Raw genomic sequence first — 11,919 nt, 5'->3', positions numbered from 1 at the left:
ACGCAATCTTATAACCTTGTCGACTTTACTTGTGCAAGTTCTTCGCAGATGGTAGGATTCAAACCAACGCTCCCAAATGGAAACTGATTCCGAGTCAGTCGCCTTAACCACTCGGCCACATCTGCTGCTTCGCATGTCACAAATTTGAAGAATGGCTTACGAAAGCGTCAACAAATGCAAAAATTTCTCGAATGTGAAACATTGATGTCAGCAAAATCGCCGGAATGAAACGGGCGTTAAACGTTGACGTTGAAACCACTCGGCTACATCTACTACAACATTGCCGTTGAATAAAAATGATCGGTAGTTCAAGCAATGCAAAACTTCGAGTTTGAAACATTGACCGTCAGCAAAACATCCGCTTTGAAACGCGCTTTAAACGTTGCAGTCCGAAAAATCACGACGTTGATAGTATTGTTACTGGCCCGTAAGAGGATCGAACTCATGACCTCCGCGTTATTAGCACGGCGCTCTAACCAGCTGAGCTAACAGGCCGTGGTGTTTAATCTATTGTTTTACTAAAAACAAATGAGCCAGCATCTTCATTTCGATTAAAAGGCTAGTTGGTTTGTTTCATCACCAAACGTTTCGGCTTCCCTTTGAAGTCATTATAGGCGCAAGCTTGGTTCTACAGTTTTCTCACAGGATTTCACTTCAACGACGTGCCCAGAATGGTTACAAATTCCTTGTCAGAGGAACACGTAACACATTCCGCAATGCTCAACCGATTCACAGATCACATACACGTTAACGTAAGATGGTGAAATCTAACGCCAACGCAATCTTATAACCTTGTCGACTTTACTTGTGCAAGTTCTTCGCAGATGGTAGGATTCAAACCAACGCTCCCAAATGGAAACTGATTCCGAGTCAGTCGCCTTAACCACTCGGCCACATCTGCTGCTTCGCATGTCACAAATTTGAAGAATGGCTTACGAAAGCGTCAACAAATGCAAAAATTTATCGAATGTGAAACATTGATGTCAGCAAAATCGCCGGAATGAAACGGGCGTTAAACGTTGACGTTGAAACCACTCGGCTACATCTACTACAACATTGCCGTTGAATAAAAATGATCGGTAGTTCAAGCAATGCAAAACTTCGAGTTTGAAACATTGACCGTCAGCAAAACATCCGCTTTGAAACGCGCTTTAAACGTTGCAGTCCGAAAAATCACGACGTTGATAGTATTGTTACTGGCCCGTAAGAGGATCGAACTCATGACCTCCGCGTTATTAGCACGGCGCTCTAACCAGCTGAGCTAACAGGCCGTGGTGTTTAATCTATTGTTTTACTAAAAACAAATGAGCCAGCATCTTCATTTCGATTAAAAGGCTAGTTGGTTTGTTTCATCACCAAACGTTTCGGCTTCCCTTTGAAGTCATTATAGGCGCAAGCTTGGTTCTACAGTTTTCTCACAGGATTTCACTTCAACGACGTGCCCAGAATGGTTACAAATTCCTAGTCAGAGGAACACGTAACACATTCCGCAATGCTCAACCGATTCACAGATCACATACACGTTAACGTAAGATGGTGAAATCTAACGCCAACGCAATCTTATAACCTTGTCGACTTTACTTGTGCAAGTTCTTCGCAGATGGTAGGATTCAAACCAACGCTCCCAAATGGAAACTGATTCCGAGTCAGTCGCCTTAACCACTCGGCCACATCTGCTGCTTCGCATGTCACAAATTTGAAGAATGGCTTACGAAAGCGTCAACAAATGCAAAAATTTCTCGAATGTGAAACATTGATGTCAGCAAAATCGCCGGAATGAAACGGGCGTTAAACGTTGACGTTGAAACCACTCGGCTACATCTACTACAACATTGCCGTTGAATAAAAATGATCGGTAGTTCAAGCAATGCAAAACTTCGAGTTTGAAACATTGACCGTCAGCAAAACATCCGCTTTGAAACGCGCTTTAAACGTTGCAGTCCGAAAAATCACGACGTTGATAGTATTGTTACTGGCCCGTAAGAGGATCGAACTCATGACCTCCGCGTTATTAGCACGGCGCTCTAACCAGCTGAGCTAACAGGCCGTGGTGTTTAATCTATTGTTTTACTAAAAACAAATGAGCCAGCATCTTCATTTCGATTAAAAGGCTAGTTGGTTTGTTTCATCACCAAACGTTTCGGCTTCCCTTTGAAGTCATTATAGGCGCAAGCTTGGTTCTACAGTTTTCTCACAGGATTTCACTTCAACGACGTGCCCAGAATGGTTACAAATTCCTTGTCAGAGGAACACGTAACACATTCCGCAATGCTCAACCGATTCACAGATCACATACACGTTAACGTAAGATGGTGAAATCTAACGCCAACGCAATCTTATAACCTTGTCGACTTTACTTGTGCAAGTTCTTCGCAGATGGTAGGATTCAAACCAACGCTCCCAAATGGAAACTGATTCCGAGTCAGTCGCCTTAACCACTCGGCCACATCTGCTGCTTCGCATGTCACAAATTTGAAGAATGGCTTACGAAAGCGTCAACAAATGCAAAAATCTCGAATGTGAAACATTGATGTCAGCAAAATCGCCGGAATGAAACGGGCGTTAAACGTTGACGTTGAAACCACTCGGCTACATCTACTACAACATTGCCGTTGAATAAAAATGATCGGTAGTTCAAGCAATGCAAAACTTCGAGTTTGAAACATTGACCGTCAGCAAAACATCCGCTTTGAAACGCGCTTTAAACGTTGCAGTCCGAAAAATCACGACGTTGATAGTATTGTTACTGGCCCGTAAGAGGATCGAACTCATGACCTCCGCGTTATTAGCACGGCGCTCTAACCAACTGAGCTAACAGGCCGTGGTGTTTAATCTATTGTTTTACTAAAAACAAATGAGCCAGCATCTTCATTTCGATTAAAAGGCTAGTTGGTTTGTTTCATCACCAAACGTTTCGGCTTCCCTTTGAAGTCATTATAGGCGCAAGCTTGGTTCTACAGTTTTCTCTCACAGGATTTCACTTCAACGACGTGCCCAGAATGGTTACAAATTCCTTGTCAGAGGAACACGTAACACATTCCGCAATGCTCAACCGATTCACAGATCACATACACGTTAACGTAAGATGGTGAAATCTAACGCCAACGCAATCTTATAACCTTGTCGACTTTACTTGTGCAAGTTCTTCGCAGATGGTAGGATTCAAACCAACGCTCCCAAATGGAAACTGATTCCGAGTCAGTCGCCTTAACCACTCGGCCACATCTGCTGCTTCGCATGTCACAAATTTGAAGAATGGCTTACGAAAGCGTCAACAAATGCAAAAATTTCTCGAATGTGAAACATTGATGTCAGCAAAATCGCCGGAATGAAACGGGCGTTAAACGTTGACGTTGAAACCACTCGGCTACATCTACTACAACATTGCCGTTGAATAAAAATGATCGGTAGTTCAAGCAATGCAAAACTTCGAGTTTGAAACATTGACCGTCAGCAAAACATCCGCTTTGAAACGCGCTTTAAACGTTGCAGTCCGAAAAATCACGACGTTGATAGTATTGTTAATGGCCCGTAAGAGGATCGAACTCATGACCTCCGCGTTATTAGCACGGCGCTCTAACCAGCTGAGCTAACAGGCCGTGGTGTTTAATCTATTGTTTTACTAAAAACAAATGAGCCAGCATCTTCATTTCGATTAAAAGGCTAGTTGGTTTGTTTCATCACCAAACGTTTCGGCTTCCCTTTGAAGTCATTATAGGCGCAAGCTTGGTTCTACAGTTTTCTCACAGGATTTCACTTCAACGACGTGCCCAGAATGGTTACAAATTCCTTGTCAGAGGAACACGTAACACATTCCGCAATGCTCAACCGATTCACAGATCACATACACGTTAACGTAAGATGGTGAAATCTAACGCCAACGCAATCTTATAACCTTGTCGACTTTACTTGTGCAAGTTCTTCGCAGATGGTAGGATTCAAACCAACGCTCCCAAATGGAAACTGATTCCGAGTCAGTCGCCTTAACCACTCGGCCACATCTGCTGCTTCGCATGTCACAAATTTGAAGAATGGCTTACGAAAGCGTCAACAAATGCAAAAATTTCTCGAATGTGAAACATTGATGTCAGCAAAATCGCCGGAATGAAACGGGCGTTAAACGTTGACGTTGAAACCACTCGGCTACATCTACTACAACATTGCCGTTGAATAAAAATGATCGGTAGTTCAAGCAATGCAAAACTTCGAGTTTGAAACATTGACCGTCAGCAAAACATCCGCTTTGAAACGCGCTTTAAACGTTGCAGTCCGAAAAATCACGACGTTGATAGTATTGTTAATGGCCCGTAAGAGGATCGAACTCATGACCTCCGCGTTATTAGCACGGCGCTCTAACCAGCTGAGCTAACAGGCCGTGGTGTTTAATCTATTGTTTTACTAAAAACAAATGAGCCAGCATCTTCATTTCGATTAAAAGGCTAGTTGGTTTGTTTCATCACCAAACGTTTCGGCTTCCCTTTGAAGTCATTATAGGCGCAAGCTTGGTTCTACAGTTTTCTCACAGGATTTCACTTCAACGACGTGCCCAGAATGGTTACAAATTCCTTGTCAGAGGAACACGTAACACATTCCGCAATGCTCAACCGATTCACAGATCACATACACGTTAACGTAAGATGGTGAAATCTAACGCCAACGCAATCTTATAACCTTGTCGACTTTACTTGTGCAAGTTCATCGCAGATGGTAGGATTCAAACCAACGCTCCCAAATGGAAACTGATTCCGAGTCAGTCGCCTTAACCACTCGCCCACATCTGCTGCTTCGCATGTCACAAATTTGAAGAATGGCTTACGAAAGCGTCAACAAATGCAAAAATCTCGAATGTGAAACATTGATGTCAGCAAAATCGCCGGAATGAAACGGGCGTTAAACGTTGACGTTGAAACCACTCGGCTACATCTACTACAACATTGCCGTTGAATAAAAATGATCGGTAGTTCAAGCAATGCAAAACTTCGAGTTTGAAACATTGACCGTCAGCAAAACATCCGCTTTGAAACGCGCTTTAAACGTTGCAGTCCGAAAAATCACGACGTTGATAGTATTGTTAATGGCCCGTAAGAGGATCGAACTCATGACCTCCGCGTTATTAGCACGGCGCTCTAACCAGCTGAGCTAACAGGCCGTGGTGTTTAATCTATTGTTTTACTAAAAACAAATGAGCCAGCATCTTCATTTCGATTAAAAGGCTAGTTGGTTTGTTTCATCACCAAACGTTTCGGCTTCCCTTTGAAGTCATTATAGGCGCAAGCTTGGTTCTACAGTTTTCTCACAGGATTTCACTTCAACGACGTGCCCAGAATGGTTACAAATTCCTTGTCAGAGGAACACGTAACACATTCCGCAATGCTCAACCGATTCACAGATCACATACACGTTAACGTAAGATGGTGAAATCTAACGCCAACGCAATCTTATAACCTTGTCGACTTTACTTGTGCAAGTTCTTCGCAGATGGTAGGATTCAAACCAACGCTCCCAAATGGAAACTGATTCCGAGTCAGTCGCCTTAACCACTCGGCCACATCTGCTGCTTCGCATGTCACAAATTTGAAGAATGGCTTACGAAAGCGTCAACAAATGCAAAAATTTCTCGAATGTGAAACATTGATGTCAGCAAAATCGCCGGAATGAAACGGGCGTTAAACGTTGACGTTGAAACCACTCGGCTACATCTACTACAACATTGCCGTTGAATAAAAATGATCGGTAGTTCAAGCAATGCAAAACTTCGAGTTTGAAACATTGACCGTCAGCAAAACATCCGCTTTGAAACGCGCTTTAAACGTTGCAGTCCGAAAAATCACGACGTTGATAGTATTGTTACTGGCCCGTAAGAGGATCGAACTCATGACCTCCGCGTTATTAGCACGGCGCTCTAACCAACTGAGCTAACAGGCCGTGGTGTTTAATCTATTGTTTTACTAAAAACAAATGAGCCAGCATCTTCATTTCGATTAAAAGGCTAGTTGGTTTGTTTCATCACCAAACGTTTGGTTCCCTTTGAAGTCATTATAGGCGCAAGCTTGGTTCTACAGTTTTCTATTTGACCAACGACGTGCCCAGAATGGACAATGCCTACCAACGAAAGCTTGAAAAATATTCCTCGCTTGGTAGGCTTATTCCCCTGGTAGTCGGGTCCCTTGGCTCGTGGTATCCCAGGAACGATGACATCCGCTCGGTACTTGGAATCGACGGACGTTCCTGGGGTGCATTTAGATTCAAGGCCCGATTAGCAGCTATCCAGGGATCCATGGAAATGGTGCCCACTTCAACTATGGTGCACCAAACCCCGAATACGAGGAAAAACCCCTATCCACGTAGATGGACCCTACCAATAGATTAGGAAACCCTTTTAAAAATCTATTCCTGTTTTAGAACATATTTTGAATTCTTCTTTATTTTTATGTATTTTTAATTGCCCTTCCAAACAGAAAAGTTTGTTCCAAAACGGAAACCCCTCCAAAAACTAATCACTGAACCATCTATTCCTGTTTTACCATATTTTGAATTCTTCTTTATTTTTATGTATTTTTAATTGCACTCCCAAACATAAAAGTTTGTTCCAAAACGGAAACCCCTCCAAAAACTAACCACTGAACCATCTATTCCTGTTTTAGCATATTCTTCTTTATTTTTATGTATTGTTAATTGCACTCCCGAACATAAAAGTTTGTTCCAAAACGGAAACCCCTCCAAAAACTAACCACTGAACCATCGATGGCGATTGTTGGGAATATATTGAGTTTCCAACAGTAGACGACGCGGTCTGGACCCCGCACGAGGCTGCCCAGCCGTTTCAGTGCTTTTGAATTGGGTGGCCCTCGACAGAGGGTCACCATTGTACATTTTTCTGTATGTAAGCCCCGCCCTAGGCCTGTTGGCTGTCTCGCAAGAGAGGGCAAGGGGCAGTCAGTCACAAAATACACTTCCTACAGTTCACAACGTGCTTCCACCAGTGTTCCCGTGTTTCATCTTTAAACTTCTTCAACTTGTTAAAGGTAAAGTCAGAGCACAGGCTGTCTATTTCCCGATGGTGTATTTCAGCGATGGTTACCAGTCCAATCTCTTTCTAGCTCCCAAAAATCAAAAATTACAATAAATTTTTTTCTTCTCTTCACTTCAATTTCAGTCTCCCACACTTATTTCTCTGCCAAAATAATACTATTCTTACTTTTTAAGTGAAAATAGTATTAATTTTGACTCTTTTCATCATCTGTCATTTACGTTTAGCACCCATTAATTTCCTTCTTTAGTTTTTTCTCTCACAATTCCATTTCATTTTAATACCATTTTTACTAGAAATAGAGAAAATAGTATTATAATTCATCTTGTCAAGTTTTCTTCTCTTCTTTACTAGATCACACTTCTTTGCACTTATAAAAATAAAAACAAAAAAATCAAATATTCACTTTACACAATTGTATTTCTTTGTCATCTCTTATACATATTCCAAACTTTTTCATTAAAATACCACTAACTCTTTAATTAATACTCACCCTTAACCCTATTGTCATCTCCACATTTAATTATCTTTTCAATCAGAAAAATTGCACAATATCACTCTTCTTAAATTAGAACGAAAATGGAAATAAAAAAGGAAAAGACGCTGTTTTTCAGTTTCAGAGAAGTTGATTTTGTCCCACTAGAAATTGAAGTACACAGGTGGTTTATGAAATTAGGCATTATTAATGACCAGCTCACTGTCATAGACCTCCATTACCATACCAAAAATGTAGTAGCAAAATTTAAGTACCAAAATCAATTTGAAAGTTTCTTTAAACGGCACTCCCAAGGAATACCTTTCGAGAAAAATGGGAAGATACATATCATTCCAATTTTCATGCCAAGAAGTCCTTGGAAAAAAAGTTCAAATTAAATACGTCCCAGACGAAATGGATTCAAGTCTCTTCAAAAGAATTTTAGAACCCTTATGGGAAAATTAAGAAAGTTGAGTATGAAACGCCAGCGTTAGATCTTCTTAAGACTAAAAGAGAAAAGCTTACAATTGAAATGGTTGTAACGAAAAACATCCCTTCTTTCATTACAGTTATGGGCAATAAATTTGCTGTGTCTTACCTAGGGCAAATAAAAACCTGCACAAAATGTGATTCGGAAAATCACGAAGCAAGATACTGTGAGACTGGGAGAAAATCCTATAGTCAAGCAGTGGGAAGCAGCCCTGCAATCACATTGGCAATTGACACTCTGAAAGAAATTGTAAATGAGGCTGAAAGAGTTGTTGTTAAAACACCTTTCGAAGAAGAGCTAGAAACAGAAGATTTAAGTGAAACTTCAGAATCAGAGGTTGAAGAAGAAGAGCGGCGTCAAAAGAAAAGAGAAAGGAAAGGATCAGCGGATTCAGATAAAGTAAAAAAAGATGACCAATTAAAAAGGTGCAAGAAGAGAATAAAACCTAATATTAATGCAGCAAGGATTCATCATGGAAAACAGAAAAATGGCAATATGACAATAAGCTCTCGATCACAAGAGGAGAAGGCGAACTCCCTAACAGAGAACGAGATGAACAATGATTGGCCTGAAGTTATAAACAAAGAATTATCACAGGCTGAAAATGGAATTACTGAAATATTTCCTGACACAGAATTCTGAAAAGCAAAAACCCACAAAGTGGAATGAGAAGAAGGATTTGATGAAGGAAACAAAACCAATTTTTTTGGAAAGTTCAAAAGAAGACCCCATAGTTTGCAATAGTAAAAATAAATCTGATATACCTCCAGATTGAAATAGAAGAAAAAGAACCAAGCAATCAAAGTACAAATTTTACGCCAATACATTAAGCTTTTTAATTCGTGATTAATTTAAAATGGTAAAAATTACAACGCTAAATATAAATGGGATTAAAGATAAAAGCAAACAAGAATTTTTAAATAAATTCTTATACCAGTATAACTTAGATTTATTATCCTTACAAAAAACAAACATTAACCATTTTAATGGACTTCATAAGGATTAGCTAGTAATAAGTAATAACAATGTTGAAAACCAAAGATCTGGAACAATAATAATATACAAAAAAAATAGAGATAATTAAAATTGAAAAAAGAAGAATCAGGAAGATTAATTAGAGCACTATTTAAAAATTTGACCATTGTTAATATTTATGCCCCAACACAAAATGAAGCAGCAGCAAACAGACACTTGTTCTTTCTCCACGTCTTACCAAAATCTTTAAAAGCAAATGACGACAATACAATAATATTAGGAGATTTTAACTGTATAATAGATGCAGGAGATAGGGAAGGAACAAAGAAGAAAATTAATCACCAGCTAAAAAATTTAATTGACAGATTAAAATATATTGACGTATTTAGAAAACTTAGCCCAGATATCAACTCATATACTTTTATCAGTCCGAATGGGAAACCCCGGATAGATACAACTTATATCTCTGCAAAACACTCAGGCAGTATTAAAAATTGCACCAATATTAATTTCCCATTCAGCGACCATGCAGCGGTATTGTTAGAACTAGAGGGGTCTGTTTGTAGGCTACTAAAAACAAACAAACTATGGAAATTCAATACCAGTGTCCTTGATAACCCAGATTTTGAAGAAGAATTAGAAAGTTTTATCTTATCTGCAAAAAAAAAAATTGGAAGAATATAATTCTATAATAGATTGGTGGGAGTGTGAAATTAAAGGAAATCTTAAAAAACTATTTCAAAATTATTGCAAGATGAAATCCAGAGAAAGAAATGCAATGGAAAAATTTTACAACAAATGCCTGGATCAATCCAAGGAAGAAATAGAAAAAGGAAAGAAAAACACGGATGAATACTATTTTTTTAAACATAAACTAAAAAGTATTCATAAGGCAGAGGAAGAAAGAAAGCAAATCCGGGGAAAATTGAATTACTCGATAAATAACGAACTATTCACAGTAGTGAATTTAATTAAAAAGAAAGTCAATGGGGAAGGTAGAACAATCGATGAACTAGAAAGCAACGGAGCATCTACCTCAGATATTCATGAAGTTATACATGAATTTTACGAAAAATTATACACACTTAGAACCCACAGCCAAGAACAAAGAGAAATAATTTTAGAAAATATCAATTCAGTTTTAAGTAAAGAAATAAACCAAGAACTTGTAAAGGAAATTTCAGAAGAAGAAATTTTAAATGCAATTAACACACTCCAGGAAAAAAAGTCTCCGGGTATCGATGGATTACTCATTGAATTTTATAAAAAGATATGGCCACTTTTAAAGCAGGAAATAACAAACATGTACAGATTTATTTTAAACTCGCAAAATCTTAGTAAAACCCAGCCCACCGGAATCATAACCCTTTTACACAAGGGAGGTAGCAGAAAGATACTTGGGAACTATAGACCGATTAATCTTTTATGTTCTGATTACAAAATCCTAGCCAAAATTTTAACCATCAGACTAAAAAATATTTTACCCAATATTATCAGTGAGGAACAAACAGGTGGTATACAAAATAGAGATATAACCCAGAACTTAATAGCTTATAGAAATGTAATTGAACATTTCTCAACAGAAGAAGAATATCAGAAAAAACGAGGGAACGAATTTCATTGGGGAAACAAAACCAGAGGCATAGCAATAGTAAGTCTTGATTTCGAAAAAGCTTATGATATGGTTGAAAGGACGTTTTCATACGAAGTCTTAGATAAATTGGGTTTAGATAAAATATTTATCAATTATATCAAAATTTTCTATGAAAATGCAAAGAGTAAAATTTTTATAAATAAGGCCTTTGGAAGAGACATCTGTTTAAAAAGAGGGGTAAGAAAAGGGTGCCCATTAGCGATGTACTTGTACATAATTTTTATTGAACGTTTTTTAACACTAATAAAAATCGAATCCAACCTATTTCAATATCCCCATCAAATTATCACATCAGCGCCTTTGTAGACGATGTTTCAATTTTTATTGCAAATACGCAAGACATTCTAGAACTCGAACGCTGTATTGAATAATTTGAACATGCAACTAACTCAAAAGTACATAGAGAAAAATCACAACTGTTTAGATTAGGAAGATGGAGGGAAGAATGTCAATGGCCAGCCACTTGGATAAAATAAGCAGTATCTAAAAAATGCTCGGAATTCATTGGCATGAAAATACTTTTAAAACCATTGACCAGAATTGCATTAGCATAATTAGCAAAATAGAACAAAGCGTTCAAAACACTTTTAACAGATTACTGACGATTGAACAAAAAGTAATTTTTTTCAACACTTTTATTATTCCAAAATTTTCACATTTAGCAAAAATTTTACCTATACCAGAAAAATATAGAGGTCGAGTTCAGCAATTGGGACACAATTTAATATGGCGACATCAACTGGAAAAAATAACAAAAACTGAGCTTTATGTACCTAAACAAGAAGGGGGATTAAATCTCATCAGTGCTATTGTGAAGTATAAATCCTTATTTTTAAAAACCATTTTAAATAATCTGACAGAAACAAAAAGTAGTGAAAGTGGTAAAGTTTTAAAGTATTGGATTGGGCTAAGATTAAGAAAAATTTTCCCAGTGAGTCCAGGCCCAAACTCTGAAATAACTCCATCATTTTTATTGCAATCTATAGAATCTATAAAACTTTTAAAAGAGAAGATAAAGTTAACAAAGGAAATTACAAGCAAAGAAATTTATAATAGTTAAATTTTTAAAGAAAAAAATACTCCTAAAATTATTATAAAATTTCCAAATACTGACTTCAAAACTAGTTTTAAAGCCATACAAAACCATTTTTATCCCCGCAGCTAAAGGAACACATATTTTTACAAATACATAACGTTATACCAACAAAAGACAGATTAATAAAATGTAAACAAGATATAAACCCAAAATGCGATCAGAATGATGAGCCAGAAAATATAAATCACTTATACAATTG

General features: G+C 38.0%; 14 non-coding genes across 14 annotated transcripts; all 14 read right to left on the bottom strand.

Moving 5' to 3' along the window:
* Positions 1–43: 43 nt before the first annotated feature.
* Trnap-cgg (transfer RNA proline (anticodon CGG)) lies at positions 44–125 on the bottom strand. The gene has a single exon. It is a non-coding gene; the product is annotated as a tRNA-Pro (tRNA).
* Positions 126–421: 296 nt separating this feature from the next.
* Positions 422–495, bottom strand: Trnai-aau (transfer RNA isoleucine (anticodon AAU)). Its single transcript has one exon. It is a non-coding gene; the product is annotated as a tRNA-Ile (tRNA).
* Positions 496–819: 324 nt separating this feature from the next.
* Positions 820–901, bottom strand: Trnap-cgg (transfer RNA proline (anticodon CGG)). Its single transcript has one exon. It is a non-coding gene; the product is annotated as a tRNA-Pro (tRNA).
* A 296-nt stretch (positions 902–1,197) lies between these two features.
* Trnai-aau (transfer RNA isoleucine (anticodon AAU)) lies at positions 1,198–1,271 on the bottom strand. Its single transcript has one exon. It is a non-coding gene; the product is annotated as a tRNA-Ile (tRNA).
* Positions 1,272–1,595: 324 nt separating this feature from the next.
* Positions 1,596–1,677, bottom strand: Trnap-cgg (transfer RNA proline (anticodon CGG)). The gene has a single exon. It is a non-coding gene; the product is annotated as a tRNA-Pro (tRNA).
* A 296-nt stretch (positions 1,678–1,973) lies between these two features.
* Trnai-aau (transfer RNA isoleucine (anticodon AAU)) lies at positions 1,974–2,047 on the bottom strand. The gene has a single exon. It is a non-coding gene; the product is annotated as a tRNA-Ile (tRNA).
* A 324-nt stretch (positions 2,048–2,371) lies between these two features.
* On the bottom strand, positions 2,372–2,453 carry Trnap-cgg (transfer RNA proline (anticodon CGG)). Its single transcript has one exon. It is a non-coding gene; the product is annotated as a tRNA-Pro (tRNA).
* Positions 2,454–2,747: 294 nt separating this feature from the next.
* Positions 2,748–2,821, bottom strand: Trnai-aau (transfer RNA isoleucine (anticodon AAU)). The gene has a single exon. It is a non-coding gene; the product is annotated as a tRNA-Ile (tRNA).
* Positions 2,822–3,147: 326 nt separating this feature from the next.
* On the bottom strand, positions 3,148–3,229 carry Trnap-cgg (transfer RNA proline (anticodon CGG)). Its single transcript has one exon. It is a non-coding gene; the product is annotated as a tRNA-Pro (tRNA).
* Positions 3,230–3,525: 296 nt separating this feature from the next.
* Trnai-aau (transfer RNA isoleucine (anticodon AAU)) lies at positions 3,526–3,599 on the bottom strand. Its single transcript has one exon. It is a non-coding gene; the product is annotated as a tRNA-Ile (tRNA).
* Positions 3,600–3,923: 324 nt separating this feature from the next.
* Trnap-cgg (transfer RNA proline (anticodon CGG)) lies at positions 3,924–4,005 on the bottom strand. The gene has a single exon. It is a non-coding gene; the product is annotated as a tRNA-Pro (tRNA).
* Positions 4,006–4,301: 296 nt separating this feature from the next.
* On the bottom strand, positions 4,302–4,375 carry Trnai-aau (transfer RNA isoleucine (anticodon AAU)). Its single transcript has one exon. It is a non-coding gene; the product is annotated as a tRNA-Ile (tRNA).
* A 1,098-nt stretch (positions 4,376–5,473) lies between these two features.
* Trnap-cgg (transfer RNA proline (anticodon CGG)) lies at positions 5,474–5,555 on the bottom strand. The gene has a single exon. It is a non-coding gene; the product is annotated as a tRNA-Pro (tRNA).
* Positions 5,556–5,851: 296 nt separating this feature from the next.
* Trnai-aau (transfer RNA isoleucine (anticodon AAU)) lies at positions 5,852–5,925 on the bottom strand. Its single transcript has one exon. It is a non-coding gene; the product is annotated as a tRNA-Ile (tRNA).
* Positions 5,926–11,919: the final 5,994 nt, after the last annotated feature.

The sequence above is a fragment of the Daphnia carinata genome, chromosome 7 (assembly GCF_022539665.2).
Source record: "Daphnia carinata strain CSIRO-1 chromosome 7, CSIRO_AGI_Dcar_HiC_V3, whole genome shotgun sequence".
NCBI classification, from domain to species: domain Eukaryota; kingdom Metazoa; phylum Arthropoda; class Branchiopoda; order Diplostraca; family Daphniidae; genus Daphnia; species Daphnia carinata.
Note: the sequence above shows the minus strand (reverse complement) of the source record. Positions and strands in the feature narration are given on the sequence as shown.